The sequence below is a fragment of the Haematobia irritans genome, chromosome 3 (assembly GCF_050003625.1).
Source record: "Haematobia irritans isolate KBUSLIRL chromosome 3, ASM5000362v1, whole genome shotgun sequence".
In the NCBI taxonomy this organism is placed as follows: Eukaryota; Metazoa; Arthropoda; class Insecta; order Diptera; family Muscidae; genus Haematobia; species Haematobia irritans.
The window spans coordinates 219,204,791-219,222,974 of NC_134399.1; the positions used below are offsets into that span (position 1 = coordinate 219,204,791).

General features: G+C 26.3%; 1 protein-coding gene across 5 annotated transcripts in view; it reads right to left on the reverse strand.

Moving 5' to 3' along the window:
* Positions 1-18,184, reverse strand: part of LOC142232210 (uncharacterized) — a 176,983-nt gene that overhangs the window by 128,068 nt on the left and 30,731 nt on the right. The gene's annotated exons all lie outside the window — the stretch shown is intronic.

Genomic DNA, 18,184 nt, shown 5'->3' on the forward strand with positions numbered 1-18,184 from the left:
CACCACCAAATAGTTTTTGATGTGTTGTCATGATGTCCGATCGAAACCACATGCACATCGTTATTCATATCTACGAAATTAATTTATAAGGCATTTAGAACACAAAACCTATTTATCTGTAAATTTCTAACGGTACCTTTGTATACATACTCGTTGTTTGCACTACGGCATTTTCTGCGTTATGCAAAGTGCATGTGTTTTTGCAAGAACAATTTGAAAGCCTACTGTTTTCATCACGTTTATTTATAAGGTTTATTATGGCCTGTTCCTGTATATCGAACGAAAGCTTTCTTTCGTAGGGGTATACGAAGCGAAATAAAAATATTAAAAATCAAATTTGACGTCGGAGTCAAAAATGACCAATGCACGAAATATAGCCCCTGATCAACCACGAACAACGATATGCGTGTCTTTTCGATCGGACTTCAAATGACGACACAGCACAATAAATTGTATTTCGGGGGGTCGTAAGGTGCACGAAAAAAAAAATTTTTTTGATGTTCTGAAATTGTCTTCGAATATGCTACAAAACTGGGGGGTGACCGCATAAACTTATTTTTTCCTTTAGGCCGTGACCCTATCTAGTGCACACCTCTAATATTATCCTCAATTTACGCCTTCAAGTTCTCCATTACCATACCATATTTTACTTTTTTTTATTTTCTTTATTTTTCTTATGGATTTTCTTATTTTTCGTTTATTACAATTTTCATAACTGAACGACATGAACGACCAACAGATATTAGCTAGACTCAAAAAAAAGGATATTAAAGAAGAGTATGGAGAATAAAAACCCACGATATAATTGAAATACCATCGATAGGAGATGCAACAACTAACTACCAAATATAACGAACACGATATGACAGCTATTGAAACCCCTTAAAATACAAAAGAAACTAATTCGACAATAAAACAAAACAAGGATCTTGATACTTATAAACGAAAATGTGTTTAAAAAATATTGTTAAAAACAGCCTTTCAAGCAATAAATTTTATTTTATCTTCAATATTTCCCCCCAGAGATAAACCTCATACCAAAAAATATTCATTATTAGTTTCTTCACCACTATTGTTGCATTCTTTTGCATTTAAACTTAGCAACATACATTTATGGAATATTTTGTTGCTATTGCTGTTTGAATTGCGTTTGTATTTTTTGTAATTTATTTTTTGTTTTGTTTTTCCTTTAACTTGGCCAAGAATCTTGACGTCAAATGCCAATGTGTTTTTTTTTAGGTTTTGCCGGTTGTTGTTGTTGTCTCAGCTATGTGTACTGTTGTTGTTGTGCGTTGGTTTTTGTGTATTGTTACAACATTTAACATAGGAGAGAGCAAACAATATTTTTGCTCTGTACAGAGAACCCCAAGCAAAAACAATAACACTCCAGCAAAAAAAAGCCCCCCAAATGACAACAACAGCAATAGCAAAAACAAAATTAACAGCCAAATAGCAGTGGTTTGAGAGTTCACAGTACACTTCAGTAGTAGTTGAGGAATTCTATAAAAACAAAGCAAAAACAAAACAACAAACTCGGTACTCGGTTCGTAACTATGACTAGAGTGGTGGATCACCACTAGTGGCGCACATAACATACATACATACATACATACATGCATATCTTCGCAAACATCGTCTTAGCCCATTCGAAGGTCTCATAAACAAACAATTTTTTGATATTGCACAGTGATTGGGGGATAGTTTTTATAACAAACATACAGTATGTCAAGAAAGTCTTTTGACATTGCCAAATATTTCAAATTCTAGAAATAATTGAAATATTAAATATTTTATTAAATTTTTAGTTCTGTGTACGTATGTATACTTTGCAAAATACATAATAAAATATTTTTTTAAAATTTCATTATATTTAATTTTGGAACAAAACATAATTTTTATCCCATTGTCAAAACACTTTCTTGACAAACTGTACATATTTTTAAAATAATTTTAATGTACACATGCATTTTAATTATTTATAGGTCTGTTTGCATGATTTTTTTAGTAAAAATTACACAAAAAAAAGCTAAGTAGCGAGTTACAACAATAACATAGATCTGTTCGCTAACATATTCAGTAAAATGATCCATTAGAGATAGAAAGCTGCACAGAAAAAGTTAAACTTTTTTATGGTGAAATATTGAACTACCTCGTACGAAAATTTAACAAAATTATACTTTGTTGACAATGCCCTGTTAAAACAAGGAAAATGTAATGACCTTAAATGCTTTTTACCAGCCATTTAAGAATTTTATAGCTACTCATAAATAAAAAAAAAAATAACTAAAATGAATAAATAAAGGGTGATTTGTTAAGAGCTTGATAACTTTTTTTTTTTTAAAAACGCATAAAATTTGCAAAATCTCATCGGTTCTTTATTTGAAACGTTAGATTGGTCCATGACATTTACTTTTTGAAGATAATTTCATTTAAATGTTGACCGCGGCTGCGTCTTAGGTGGTCCATTCGGAAAGTCCAATTTTGGGCAACTTTTTCGAGCATTTCGGCCGGAATAGCCCGAATTTCTTCGGAAATGTTGTCTTCCAAAGCTGGAATAGTTGCTGGCTTATTTCTGTAGACTTTAGACTTGACGTAGCCCCACAAAAAATAGTCTAAAGGCGTCAAATCGCATGATCTTGGTGGCCAACTTACCGGTCCATTTCTTGAGATGAATTGTTCTCCGAAGTTTTCCCTCAAAATGGCCATAGAATCGCGAGCTGTGTGGCATGTAGCGCCATCTTGTTGAAACCACATGTCAACCAAGTTCAGTTCTTCCATTTTTGGCAACAAAAAGTTTGTTAGCATCGAACGATAGCGATCGCCATTCACCGTAACGTTGCGTCCAACAGCATCTTTGAAAAAATACGGTCCAATGATTCCACCAGCGTACAAACCACACCAAACAGTGCATTTTTCGGGATGCATGGGCAGTTCTTGAACGGCTTCTGGTTGCTCTTCACTCCAAATGCGGCAATTTTGCTTATTTACGTAGCCATTCAACCAGAAATGAGCCTCATCGCTGAACAAAATTTGTCGATAAAAAAGCGGATTTTCTGCCACTGATTTTGGTAATAAAATTCAATGATTTGCAAGCGTTGCTCGTTAGTAAGTCTATTCATGATGAAATGTCAAAGCATACTGAGCATCTTTCTCTTTGACACCATGTCTGAAATCCCACGTGATCTGTCAAATACTAATGCATGAAAATCCTAACCTCAAAAGAATCACCCTTTAGAAGTATCGCGAGGTAGTTTCTTCTTACTATCTATAAGAATCGAACGAAAAAAAATTTTTTTTCTAATGTACACACAAAATAATGTTATAATTTTTGAACTTACAATAAATTGTTGTTAAAGAAAATTTTTAAGTTAAACTAATTTTTTGTTGATATAACAAAATTGGTTGTTAATATGACAAAATATTGCTGAAATCGTAATTTTATTTACAAATTAGGTTGTTGTCTCAAATATAAACGTAATTTTAATTATATTGACAAGAAAATTAATTGATAGTTTTTTGTGTGTAGTCTACATTAAATTTATTTTTTGTACAGGCATTGATTAAATTTTTGAGACACATATGGGATAAGAAAATTGCATTGGTTAACTTCGTAAAAAAAAATAAAATATTATTTTATTGAAATAAAATTAAGCTAAGTTTACCTATTTTTTTGTTTGTATAAAACAACAAACATTTTGATACTTTTCCAATAATTAATGCATAGATTTTTTTCTGATTCAATCACGAAATTAATTCATGCAATTAATGTTTTAATTGAAATTGCTTCAATCACGAAAATGATAGTATCAATCACAAAATTAATTAGAAATAAAAAATAGACCTCATTAAAAATTATTTGATTTCTTCCGGCAATTTCAATTAATTTTTTAATTGGTTCTCTTAAAAATTTAATTGATTTCGGTCGAAAAACTTAATTAATTTTGTATTTGAGGCAATCAAATGTTTTTTGTATTATAGTTTATTTATTTATAATTTTTTTTCCTTTAGATTAAATAATTTTCTTATAACTTTTCAAGAGTTAGTTGGATTTTTCTTTAGTCAAAATTTAATGAACCAATAGTATGAAAGTAATTATTTCCGAATAATATGTTCAACTATTTTTTTTATTTGAAAATATTTTTTATTTACATAAAAAGTTGATTGGTATAATTAATATTTTAATTAAATGTACACATTTTCAATAATTTTCAAAATCGATTTTATTTTTTAATTTGATTAACCCCAATTTTCTTGAAACTCCGTTAGTGTTCCGTTAGCTATCGAACATTTAAACCGAGCTATGGACATATCTGTCATATTGGCTATATATTCCATATGCCACTTAGGAGCTTAACTGCAGAAAACGTTTCAGTTATAATTAACCGGAGAGAAGATATTTCCATTTTATTCAGCGTTGCCAAAATGAATTTTTATTTTGGACCAACATTTTTCCAAAATTGGACCAAAATTCGAACCAGCGGACCATTTATCCAAATTAAATTAATATAATTTAAAAGTTATTTTTTTCATGAATTTTACTCCGATAGAAAATTTTGTCAAATTTCTATTTTTATTCCAAATTTTTATTTCTATTTATTTCTAAGAAAATTTTGTCAAAATTTCATTTCTATAGAAAATTTTGTCAAAATTTTGTGAAAATTTTATTTCTATAGAAAATTTAGTGAAAATTTAAGTTCTATAGAAATTTTATTTCTATAGAAGATTTTGTCAAAATTCTATAGAAAATATTGTCAAAATTTTATTTCTGTACAAAATTTTGTCAAAATTTTATTTCTATAGAAGATTTTGTCAAGATTTTATTTCTATACAAAATTTTGTGAAAATTTTATTTCTATAGAAAATTTTCTCACAATTGTACTCCTATAGAACATTTTATTTGTATAGAAAGTTTTGTCAAAATTTTATTTCGATAGAAAATTTTGTCAAAATTTTATTTATATAGAAAATTTTGTCAAAATTTTATTTATTCGTTTTGTTTTGTTATTGTTGGTTTAGATCTTCAATTCAATTCAAATCAATTTCAGCTTAAAACCATGCATTGACTAAACTACAAGTGTAGCTTAACCAACAGAGGAAAAGAATGTTTGTCAAATTTATTTGGGCAAAGCCCTATAGACTGCAAGATGGTTGGATGGACGCACGTTTCGGAATTACCACATTCCTCATCAGCATCCTCTACTTGCAGCAAAACTATCAACCAATCCGGCATAAGCCGGCTATCATGTAAAACCTTTTTTCGGATGGTTCAAGTGTGGTTCATTGTTGGGTTTAATGAACTGCCTAAATTTATTCTGATAATTGGTTGATAGTTTTGCTGCAAGTAGAGGATGCTGATGAGGAATGTGGTAATTCCGAAACGTGCGTCCATCCAACCATCTTGCAGTCTATAGGGCTTTGCCCAAATAAATTTGACAAACATTTCCTCTGTTGGTTAAGCTACACTTGTAGTTTAGTCAATGCATGGTTTTAAGCTGAAATCAAAAAAACAACAAAAATTTTATTTATATAGAAAATTTTGTCAAAATTTTATTTCTATAGAAGATTTTGACAAAATTTTGTGAAAATTGTATTTCTATAGAAAATTTTGTTACAATTTTATTATAGAATTTAATTTCTATAGAAATTTCATATCAGAATTTCATTTCTATAGAAAATGTTGCCAAAAATTTATTTGTATAGAACATTTGTCAAATTTTTATTGCTATAGAAATTTATCGCAAAATTTTATTTCTATATACAATTTTCTTCCTATACAAAATATTTGCATAATTTTATATCTATACAACAATTTTTTAAGTTTTTTCTGTACGAAATTTTATTTCTATAGAAATTTTAGTCAAAATTTTATTTCTATAGAAAATTTTGTCAAAATTTTATTTCGGTAGAAAATTTTGTCAAAATTGTATTTCTATAGAAAATGTTGTCAAGATTTAATTTCTATATAGATTGACGAAAATGGACCAAAATCAACCACAATTCATTTGGTCCGACCACCAGACCAAATTTCAAAATTAATAATTTTTGGACCAATTTTGGTCCCATCGGACTAAAATGGCAACCCTGATTTTATTTTCTGTTAACTGGTAGTTAAACCCTAACGGAACTACATGAAAATGTGCGCAAAAGGGTAAATTTTATTTATATAGAGATTTTTTTCAAATTTTTTTTTCTATAGAAAATTTTGTCAAAATTCTATAGAAGATTTTGACAAAATTTTGTGAAAATTTTATTTCTATAGAAAATTTTGTAACAATTTTACTTCTATAGAAAATGTCGTCAAAACCTTATTTCTATAGAAAATGTCGTCAAAATTTTATTTTTGTAGAATTTCATTTCTATAGAAATTTAATATCAGAATTTCATTTCTATAGAAAATATTGCCAAAATTTTATTTCTATAGAACATTTGTCAATTTTTTTATTGCTATAGAAATTTATCGCAAAATTTTATTTCTATATAAAATTTTTACAAAAATTTCTTCCTATACAAAATATATGCATAATTTTGTATCTATACAAAAATTTTTTCTGTACGAAATTTTATTTCTATAGAAATTTTAGTCAAAATTTTATTTCTATAGAAATTTTAGTCAAAATTTTATTTCTATAAAAAATTTTGTCAAAATTTTATTTCTATAGAAAATTTTGTAAAAATTTTATTTCGGTAGAAAATTTTGTCAAAATTTAATTTCTATATAAAATTTTGAAAAAATTAAAGATTTGACGAAAATAGACCAAAATCAACCAAAATTCATTTGGTCCGACCATCAGACCAAATTTCAAAATTAATAATTTTTGGACCAATTTTGCTCCCATCGGACCAAAATGGCAACACTGATTTTATTTTCTGTTAACTGGTAGTTAAACCCTAACAGAGCTACATGAAAATGTGCGCAAAAGGGTAATTGTATAAGATTAAATTTTTTATTGATTACGTTTTCAACTTCAATCAACTTTTTAATTGGAAATTTTTGGATGATATTTTTTCTGTAGGGTGGATAGTCCCGCAATGTAAGTCGAAGGCTCTTTTTTTTTAAATCTGTCCAACAAAAACTTACCTTTGCCAAATAATCTCGAAGATAAGTACTTCTCATTTTTGATATATAGACGGAGAGGATTATCTACGCACTTGGCCTTTTCTAAGGGTGCCTCCCCCAGGACCAACGAAAAAGTCAAATTTCTTAAGGCTATTTAAAATTGTCGTCGAAACCTATCCTGTTATAAAACCGATCATAACAAGTGGGTAACCGATTGTTTGACATTACGGGGTGCAAATGAAGGTATTTGATTTGTTTATTGCGTTATTGAACTAATTTGTCTATATCTGTGTAGAATACGGAATGCTGTCCACTGTGTTCCATTGCCAAGATTGTGCGAATTCCCTCACCTACCGCGTACACCTTGTTCTCCTCGAACTCCATGATTCTCAGCATTGAGTCATTCACTTGGCCTTATCTTCAAGATACACATACATGCCTACCATCTTGCCGGCATCAAAAACCGGGCTAAAAAAGTAGTAATATTTTATTTTCTTTTCTTTGGGCTTTTTTCCTTTTTCTCTCACCTTTTTGCACATTTTTCAAAAAACAAATTCAAGTTTTTCTTTTTCTTATAGATGTTTACGATGTTTGTCGTTGTAGTCTTTTGCCACCACCACCATCGGTCGCACTTTGCCGCCCTAAGTTCCAAAGCTCTTCAAGACTTCAAGGGAATGTAGAGGGCCGATGTGGCGGGAGATTTTATTTTGTTTTTTTTTTTTAGTCTGTTTTCATTATAGAATTTCAGCCTGTGATTTTGTAGTCAACTAAGGAGATGAGATGGTTGTGGGGTAAAAAACAAAAAATAAAACACGCGTTTTTTGCTCTATTGCTAGGCTGTCGTAAAATAACGATTATTTTATTTATTTTTTTTTTTTTTTGTGCTAAATATTAGATGGAAAAAAATAAATAAACGCCAAGAAAGCTGACTTGGAGTCTGGACTGGGTGGCCCTGTAGGGAGTAAGGGAAAGGCAAGACCCTATATGCCTCTAACATCTCCATATTAATGGCCCATGGTAGCCTTCCCTTCAATTCTTTGGAGCTAAGTGTAGAGTAGTAAGCTGACTCTGGCTGATTGCCTGGTGTTTTTGTCGTTTTTCTTATGTAGATGTTGTCTTTTAAGATTACAACTGCAATTTATATATATTTATGTACGGGATCTAGTCGGCCCAAGTGCATGGATGATATTTTTCTAGTCTCTGTTGAGAGGTTTGTTCGTCTTTTTTTCCGGGCAGATATTAGTTATGATTTTTTTTTTTTGGGAAGCCAGAACCTACGGAGATTTTTTTATTATACAATGTTACAAAAATACACCCAAAGAAAAAACATTCGGAAAATTGGTAAAATGAATTTATTAATTCTCAAAATTATTTTATGAGACGTTAACATCTGACTTTGTGATTATATATTGTAATTTTCTTTGTCTCAAAAAAATCGGGCTGCTCGATTCTTTGTTTAGCGCAATGACCAGGGACCGCCTTACATACATGGTTGCCACTCGAGCCAAAAATACCAAACAAAACAATTTAATTTTGCAAAATTTTATTTCTATAGGAATTTTTGTCAAACATTTTATTTCTATAGAAAATTTCGTCAAAATTTTATTTGTATGGAAAATTTCGTCGAAATTTTGTTTCTATAGTAAATTTAATTTTATTTTTATAGGAATTTTTTCTAAATTATATTTCTATAGAAAATTTTGTCAAAATTTTTTTTTCTATAAAAAATTTTGTCAAAAATTTTTTATAAAGAAAATTTTGTCGACATTTTTTTCTATTGAAAATTTTGTCAAAACTTTTTCTATAGAAAATGTTGTCAATTTTTTTTTCTATAGATAATTTTGTAAAAATTTTGTTTTTATAGAAAATTTTGTCAAAATTTTTTTTCTATAGAAAATTTTGTAAAAAATTTGTTTCTATAGGAAATGTTCTCAAAATTTTATTTCTATAGAAAATTTTGTCAAAATTTTGTTTCTATAGGAAATTTGTATAGAAAAATTTTTCAACATTTTATTTCTTTACAATTTTTTTCCAAATTATTATTAGTATACAATTTGTTTTTCAATATTTTAGTTTTGTTTTTTTTTGCACTTTTTTTACTGTTAAATTTTTTTTTAAATTTTTTTCAAAATTCAAATAGAAAATTTTATTTCTATAGACATTTTTTTTCAAAAAGTTACTTCTATAAAAAATTTTTTTCAAAATTTTATTTCTATAGACATTTTTTTTCAAAAAGTTACTTCTATACAAATTTTTTTTCAAAATTTTATTTCTATATAAAATTATTTTCAAAATTTTATTTCTGTACAATTTTGTTTAATTTTATTTCTATAGAAAATTTTGTCAAAATTTTATTTCTATAGAAAATTTTGTCATTCTATAGAATTTTTTTTTTTTATTATTTCTATAGAAATTTTTTCAAAATATTATTTCTATAGAAAATTTTCTTAAAATTTTATTTCTATAGAAAATTTGTATTAAAAATTTACTTTTTGAATTTTTTTTTTATTATTTCTATAGAATTTTTTTTCGAAAATATTATTTCTATAGAAAATTTTCTTAAAATTTTATTTCTATAGATAATATGTATTAAAAATTTACCTTTTCAAAAATGTGCTAAAATTGCATAATATCAAATTTGAAGACTATTGTAAAAGTATATGTATATTTAAAGGCCGATTTGGACAATTTTCTAAAAAAATCGTATTTTAGAAAATTTTATTTCTATAGAAAATTTTGTCAAAATTCTATTTCTATAGAAAATATTGTCAAAATTTTATTTCTATAGAAAATTTTGTCAAAATTTTATTTCAATAGAAAATTTTGTCAAAATATTATTTCTATGGAAAATTTTGTCAAAATATTATTTCTATAGAAAATTTGTTGAAGATTTTATTTCTATAGAAATTTTTTTGAAAATTTTATTCTATATAAAATTTTGTCAAAATATTATTTCATATTTGTTGTTTTGATCTCAGCTTAAAAACCATTGCGTTGACTAAACTACAAGAGTAGCTTAACCAACAGAGGAAAAGAATATTTGTCAAATTTATTTGGGCAAAGCCCTATAGACTGCAAGATGGTTGGATGGACGGACGTTTCGGAATTAACACATTTCTTATCAGCATCCTCTACTTGCAGCAAAACTATCAACCAATTATCAGAACAAATTCTGGCAGTTCACCAAACCCAAAGTGAACCACAAGGTCTATGATAAATAGTCGGCTTTTGCCGAAATAAATCTGTACAAACATTTCTCTTTTTCTTTGCCAATTTCAAATCATCGATTTGAGTGCACAATTTTGACATTTTCTATAAAAATAAAATGTTGACAAAATTTCCTCTAGAATACAAATTAGAAAAATTTTGACAAAAATGTCTATAGAAATAAAATCTTGAAAATATTCCCTATAGAGTAGATTGCAAGATGGTTGGATGGACGCACGTTTCACTTGAACCTTCCGAAAAAAGGAAAAGAGAAATGTTTGTACATATTTATTTCGGCAAAAGCCGACTATCATAGACCTTTTTCGGAAGGTTCACGTGTGGTTCACATTGGGTTTGGTGAACTACCAGAATTTGTTCTGATAATTGGTTGATAGTTTTGCTGCAAGTAGAGGATGCTGATGAGGAATGTGGTAATTCCGAAACGTGCGTCCATCCAACCATATTGCAGTCTATAGTGCTTTGCCCAAATAAATTTGACAAACATTCTTTTCCTCTGCTCGTAAAGCTACTCTTGTAGTTTAGTCAACGCAATGGTTTTTAATCTGAGATCAAAACAACAAATATGATTGAAGTAACATACAAACCAGAAATAACAAAACAAAAAAATATTTTTTTCAATAAAAAATTTCGTCTAATTTTTATTCAATAGGAAATTTTGTCAAGATTTTATTTCCATAAAAAATTTTCCTAATTTTTATTCTAAAGGAAATTTTGTCAAAATTTCATTTTTTATAGAAAATTTTGTCAACAATTTATTTCATTACAAAATTTTGTAAAAATGTTATTTCTATAGAAAATCTTGTCAAAATTTCATTTCTATATATATATGTGTATTTCGTCTCCTTCTGGGCATTTCAAATATATACACTATCCTTAAAGCACGTAAATATTTTTTTCAGTGTATGTATGATCATCGCAAAAAAGCGCCTTCTTCAATCTGCAAAATCTACCAATTTTCGTGAGACGATACCCACCCAGAAAAATTTTCACTACTATCAATTATTTCTTTAATTGGATCAATAATTTTTTAATTGATTTTCGATTAATTTTTCAATTGATATTATCATTTCTGTGTAAAAAAATTTTCTAATTTTTATTCTAAAGGAAATTTTGTCAAAATTTCATTTTTTATAGAAAATTTTGTCAACAATTTATTTCTACACAAAATTTTGTAAAAATGTTATTTCTATAGAAAATCTTGTCAAAATTTCATTTCTATAGAAAATATTGTCAAATTTTTACTTCTATAGAAAATTTTGTCAAAATTTTATTTCTACAGAAAATTTTGACAAAATTGTGTTTCTAACCATTATTACTAAAGACACCCTGTGTGTATTTCGTCTCCTTCTGGACGTTGCAAATATATACACTATCTTAATTATCGTAAAAAAGCGCCTTCTTCAATCTGCAAAATCTACCAATTTTTGTGAGACGATAAAATTAAAAAAAAAATAAATAAAATTTTGTCAAAATTTTATTTCTATAGAAAATTTGGACAAAATTTTATTTCTATAAAAAATTTTGACAAAATTTTATTTCTATAGAAAATTTTGACAAAATTTTATTTCTATAGAAAATTTTGACAAAATTTTATTTCTAACCATTATTGCTAAAGACACCCTATGTGTATTTCGTCTCCTTCTGGGCATTTCAAATATATACACTATCCTTAATAGAATGTAAATATTTTTTTCAGTGTATGTATGATCATTGCAAAAAAGCGCCTTCTTCAATCTGCAAATTCTACCAATTTTCGTGAGACGATACACACACAGAAAAAATTTTCACTACTATCAAATAATTTTTTAATTGAATCAATAATTTTTTAATTGATTTTCGATTAATTTTTCAATTGATATTATCATTTCTGTGATTGAAGATAACGTTTCATACATCTTTTATTATTTTTTTATTATTCTTCCATGCGATTTATATCCAGTTGTACTTTTCAGAACATTTTCTTTCCTCGAGTGTATTTCATTCTAATAAGCTTGGATACATCCACAGAGGCATGGAGGCAAACCTTAATGGGGAAAATTTTCCATTGAATAGGGCAAAAAGCAAAAAAAAAACATGTTTTTTTTGTTTCATTTTGTAATCACGAATGTGAAAACAAAATTTACCTTCATTATGAAAAAATATATATTTAAAACTTTTTTGTTACATTTTTCAACTAAAAAAAATTGCAAGAGACATGAGAAAAAAGTCGTTGATTTTTATGGCTGGAAATGAAAGCTAAATATACAACGACGATGTTGAGGGTACATTTTCCATTACGAAATATCTTTCTTGGTATTATGCTAACAATATTTTACGAATTTTAATTATTAAAATTATTAAAAAAAGGGAATGAGAGAATGAGCTAAAGTTAATCAGGACCGTGTACATGATATCCTACAATACCAAATTTCCGATTTCTATTAATTATAAAACTTGATTTAACAAAATAAAATATTGTCATATTTTTAAAAAAATATTATATTGTTTGAAAATTATTTAAAAGAAATATTTTATTTAACAATTAAGCATATCGTTCTAATAAAACGGGTATTTCTTTTGTATAAGCGGTTTTTATAAATAAATGCAAAGTCACTTAAAATTTCAACAGTATGCATTAATTAAATATCTTTCAAAAATATTACAAACCAAAGGGTCATAATTATAAATTATATTTTTTCATAAAATTTCCATTGCATTAATATAAGGCAAAAAAAAAACAATGAAATGTAAACCATATTAATAAGATTTGCATGTAATCTAACTAAGCCACAAAAAAAAACAAGGATTATTTTTGGAATTTTCTTATTGTCAACATGATTTCGAAGAAGAATATCTTCCGTAAAACCAGTCAGTAACCAAAATAAACTCAAATAAAATTAAATTTCCTCCACCTCCTACCCCCCCCCCCCTTAATATATTAACATTGAAATCTTTATATTTTTTAATGAGGAAATAACACCAGAAATTCTTAGTACACATAAACCCAATCAAATCCGGCGTATACGCCATACAAAATCACAAAAATAAAACAAAGAAAACAATCCCTCCCAAAAAGAACGTAATATCAAAATAATGATAAATCAATTAAATAAAACAGAATAATTTTTTTTTTGATTGAGCTAATCAAACAAACACAAACGCACACGCTTGAAATCTTATCGTAATTCAATTTCTTTGAAAAAAAAAAAAAACAAAAACAAAAAAATATATATTTAAATTTGGAAAATATTATTGTGTTATAAACAATTTAAAGATAATTTTTTTTTCAATTTATAATATTTTGTTTTTTTTTTTTTAATTTCAATTAAAATTTTAATTGAAGTCAATTTCTCTAGATTTTCAAAAATAAGAAAACTAGATATCGAATGCTAGAAAAAGTGGACATGGTCTTTTTTGGATATAGTTATATTATATCCCAACAAAGATAGCGTCGACAAAAAAGCAATGAAAATGTTCTTTTTGAATCCGGAAGGGGTGTAAAATTGGCGCAGAAGCGATGAATTTAACATGGGCTTCCCAGTAAAAAAGCGTCGCCAAAAAAGTAGTGAAAATATTTTTTTTATGATTTTATGAGTGGTGCCAAATTGATGCACAAGCAATGAATTTTACATGGGCTTGTCATAGGACGGATGTCCAACATTTCAACAGTCGGAGCACTGAATTTGCACCACTTTTTAAGGTGTGAGGTGAATTTAGTGTTTTGCATGTGAATTAAGGATTTTTGTGATATTTTGACAAATAAATAATTTTTAATTTTTTTTATGATTTATGTTATCAAATATTTTCAAAAATTCCCAATTTTTCTAGAAAGGATTTAAATTTTTTCGGCTAAATTTAAATAAATTGTACCATTTTATTAATTCTTAATATGTTTTTAACCTATTTGAAACAATTAAAAAAATTTCTTTTTAAAAATATGAAAAAAGCGAGTTATAAAAAAATTGACTCAAATGAACTTCCTGTGCAGTTAAAATAAAGAACATCTTTGGGAGAACATTTTTGGAAGTTCTTTTAAAGTTGTGCCTTGAGAAGAACTTCCAAATTTTTTTGCTGGGTTGTTATAGGACGGATGTCCACCATTTCAGCAGCCTTTGCACTGAACTTGCACCACTCCTTAAGGTGTGATCCGAATTCAGTGTTTGTGATGTGAATTAAAAAATTTTGTGATATTTTGCTAAATAAATATTTATACAATTTTTTATAATTTTTTATGCATTCTGAAATTTTATTTTAAAAAATCTGCAATTTTTCTGGCATTTCTTTCGATAAAATTTTAATAACTTGTACCATTTTATTAATTCCTACTCTGTTTTTAACCTATTTGAAATAAAAAAATTTTAAATTACCCATTAAAAATATGAAAAAAGTTCGTTATAAAAAATTGAAATAAAAGAATTTCCTCTGTAGTTAAAATAAAGATCTTTGATCTTTGACATCTTTGAGAGGACATTTTTTGATGGGTTTTTAAAGTTGTGCCTTTAGAAGACCTTCCAAATTTTTTTGCTGGGATAAAATGGAATTAAAAATCTATAATTGATCCAATTGCTACAATTAGTTTGTGTTTAATTTTTTTTATTTTAATTTTAAAATTGGAATAAATTAAAATTTCAATTGAAGATTTTTAAATTTAATTTAAATTTTTATTGAAAGCTATCGGTTTGGATCATTATCATTTGTTTGTCTCGATTTAATAAAAAAAGGAATTTAAAAACAAAACATCCCCCCATTAATATCATAATGTATTATGGGTTTCAATTTTTTAACAAATAAATAAAAAAATCCCCAATTATACGTTAATTACATTTACAATTTTAACCAAAATATTTCCAAATTAAAAAATTATTTGAAGTTGAAAATTTTTTCAATTAATAAATTAATTCACACGAGTAACTTTTTAATCAAAATAGAAACTTTAAGTTAGTGATTTAAGTTAATTAAATCAATGATTAAAAATATTAAAATTTTTAATTAAAAAATTAATTGATACAATTAACTTTTTAATCGAATTCGGAAGACTAATTAAGTGATAAATATTTTAAATTTTTAATTAAAAATTTATTTCGAACAATCAATTGTTAATCAAAGTAAAAACGCTAAGCCAATTCAGAAAGTAGTTGAAAATATTTATCTTTTTTAATTAAAATATTAATTGAGTTTTGTAATCAACATCAATTAAATTTTAAATTGAATCAATGTTGAAATTTGAAATTTGCTCATGAAGTCAATTAATGTTTAAGTCAAGTATTTTTTATGCCCAAATAGAACTGTGATGGATACTATCATCTTCGTGATCGAAGACATTTCAATTAAAAAATTAATTGGATCAATTAATTTCGTGATTGAATCAAAAAAAAATTGTGTGTAGTTTTTGTGACGGAGTTTTATTTTAATTAAAAAAATTAGTTGAATAAATTAAATTTTTGATTGTTTTAAATTCTATTAAATTGTTTTTTAATTTAATAAAAGTAAATTGTTAATTGACATTTCTTTAATTAAATTAAACTTTTGTAATTTATAAATACTTTTTTGTCAATTTTGATTTTTAACAAAAATCGATTTGACTAGATTTTCACACAAATCAAAAGTAATCGACTTTTGAATATTACAAAACAATATTACAAGAACATTGGTTTTGGACATTTCTTTAATTAAATTAAACTTTTAATTGTAAATAGTTTTTGTCACTACGTCAATTTTGATTTTTAACAAAAATCGATTTGACTAGATTTTCAAACAAATCAAAATTAATCGACTTTTGAATATTATATTTTTTTTGGATATTTCATTAATTAAATTAAACTTTTAATTGTAAATACTTTGTTGTCAATTTTGTCGATTTTGATTTTTAACAAATATCGATTTGACTAGATTTTCAAACAAATCAAAAGTCGATTACAAAAACATTAGTTTTTTGACAAAAGGGCGCAATTACATAGACAAAAATATTTTTTGTAATTTTAATTTTGGTTTTAATTGGAAGCAGCTTGTTGTCAATAATTCAATTTTGATTATTATCAAAATTCGATTTCGAATATTACAAACAGTCGACATGGACCTTTTTGATAAAAATCAATCATAGAATTCGTAGAATCAATCATCAATGTCAAACGAAAAACTAATTGATACAATTAAAAATCTAATTGATACCATTAATTTTAGTTATTGATTTTTGTTTTATAAAAAAATTGTTGAATAAATTAATTTTTTAATTGTATTTTTATATACAATAAAAATTTTAATTGAAAATATTAAAATTTGATTAAATCAAATTCAGTTAAAATTAATTAATTTCCATGATATTGTACTATGCCCCATGTCAGTGATGGAAAATCCATAAATTGGAGACGTTGTGAGAAGCTAAGTTTAAGATCAATATTTTTATTAAGCTTGAGATCTAATAATAAAACTATTGACATTTAGTAAAAAGAAAAAAGACCGAATAAAACACCAAGAAACATAAGTTTAAGATCTTTTAAATCTAAAAAATTTAAAAAAAAAAACTTTAAAAATCCAAATTCGAACTGAGAAGAATAAAAATCGAATATAAGCATTATCTGTCTATTAAAAGCTCTACTGACATGGTCATTTTTCCAAAAAAAAATAAATAAATAAATAAATTTTTCAGGTTTACTTCGACCAATTTTATCGGTGGCCTCAAATTCGAACAGAACACATGTTTTAATTTCATTCAATTTTGATTCTTCCCTACCCCCACAAAAAAAATCAATTGAAAGTCGAAGGTTATTGGCTAGTTTGTTTAAAAAGGTGATTTTGGAGAAAAAACACACAAAATAAAAAGCCCAAAAAATACCTGTACGGATCTTTAACTGTTACCGTTGCTGTTGCTGTTATTGGTTTTTGTTTTCATTTTTTTTTGTGAATTTTTGATTCATTATTAATAAACTATAAAAGTCAAGAAATAATGTTGATTCCATTTTTTATTGGCAATAGTCACCGCTAAAATTTAGCAATCAATCCAAAAAGATTGTGGTGTTTTTTATTTTTGTATTTCGCATTTTTTTTTTTTTTGAGAGAGAAACAGACAGACTTTAATATTTTTTACGTTTTATTATTTTTTCTTAAGTTCTGACTAAAACCTTTTGCGGTTTCACACAATTATTGTTTTATAAGAAAAAACACTCCAAAACAAAAGAACTTATACACAAACCATTCGACAAACCTCTAAAAAAATATAGCCGTCCATATAAAAGCCAAAAACAAATTCTGAAAATAATACCAAAAAATTCAATTTCGTCTAAAAAAAGAAATAAGATAAGGGAAAATTTGTTAATTTAAAATATCACAACAAAAAAAAAATACCCATAAATATGATTCATGATATTTGTTTCTTATTTGTTTGCATGTGAAGCAATAACACAGCGAGGGAAAAAAATGTGAAGAATAAGTGGAGGAAACAAGAGCAAAAAAGACCTAAATTGAATGATTGGCCCCTTTTGTAATGAAAGAATTTTAGGACAGAACCTTAATTCATACACTCAGGAAAAACACTAAAAAATTTTGAAATATATTTATGAAAAGGATGATGATTACTTGGTTTCAAAATTTTTAACCTTTCATTGAGGATTTTAATTTTCAATCCAAGACTTCTTTTAATGAAAAATATTTCCAGAAAGCAGACAAATATTAAAAGTGGGATTTATAAAACCTAAATTAGGATACAGATCTATTATTATTATCAATTTTTTTTTTATTATTATCAAAATTTTATTCTATTTAAATTTTTCAAAATGTTATTTCTATAGAAAATTTTGTCAAAATTTTATTTCTATAGAAAAATTTTGTCAAAATTTTATTTCCATAGAAAATTTTGTCAAAATTTTATTTCTATAGAAAATTTTATTTCCAAAAAAAAATTGTCAAAATTTTATTTCTAAAGAA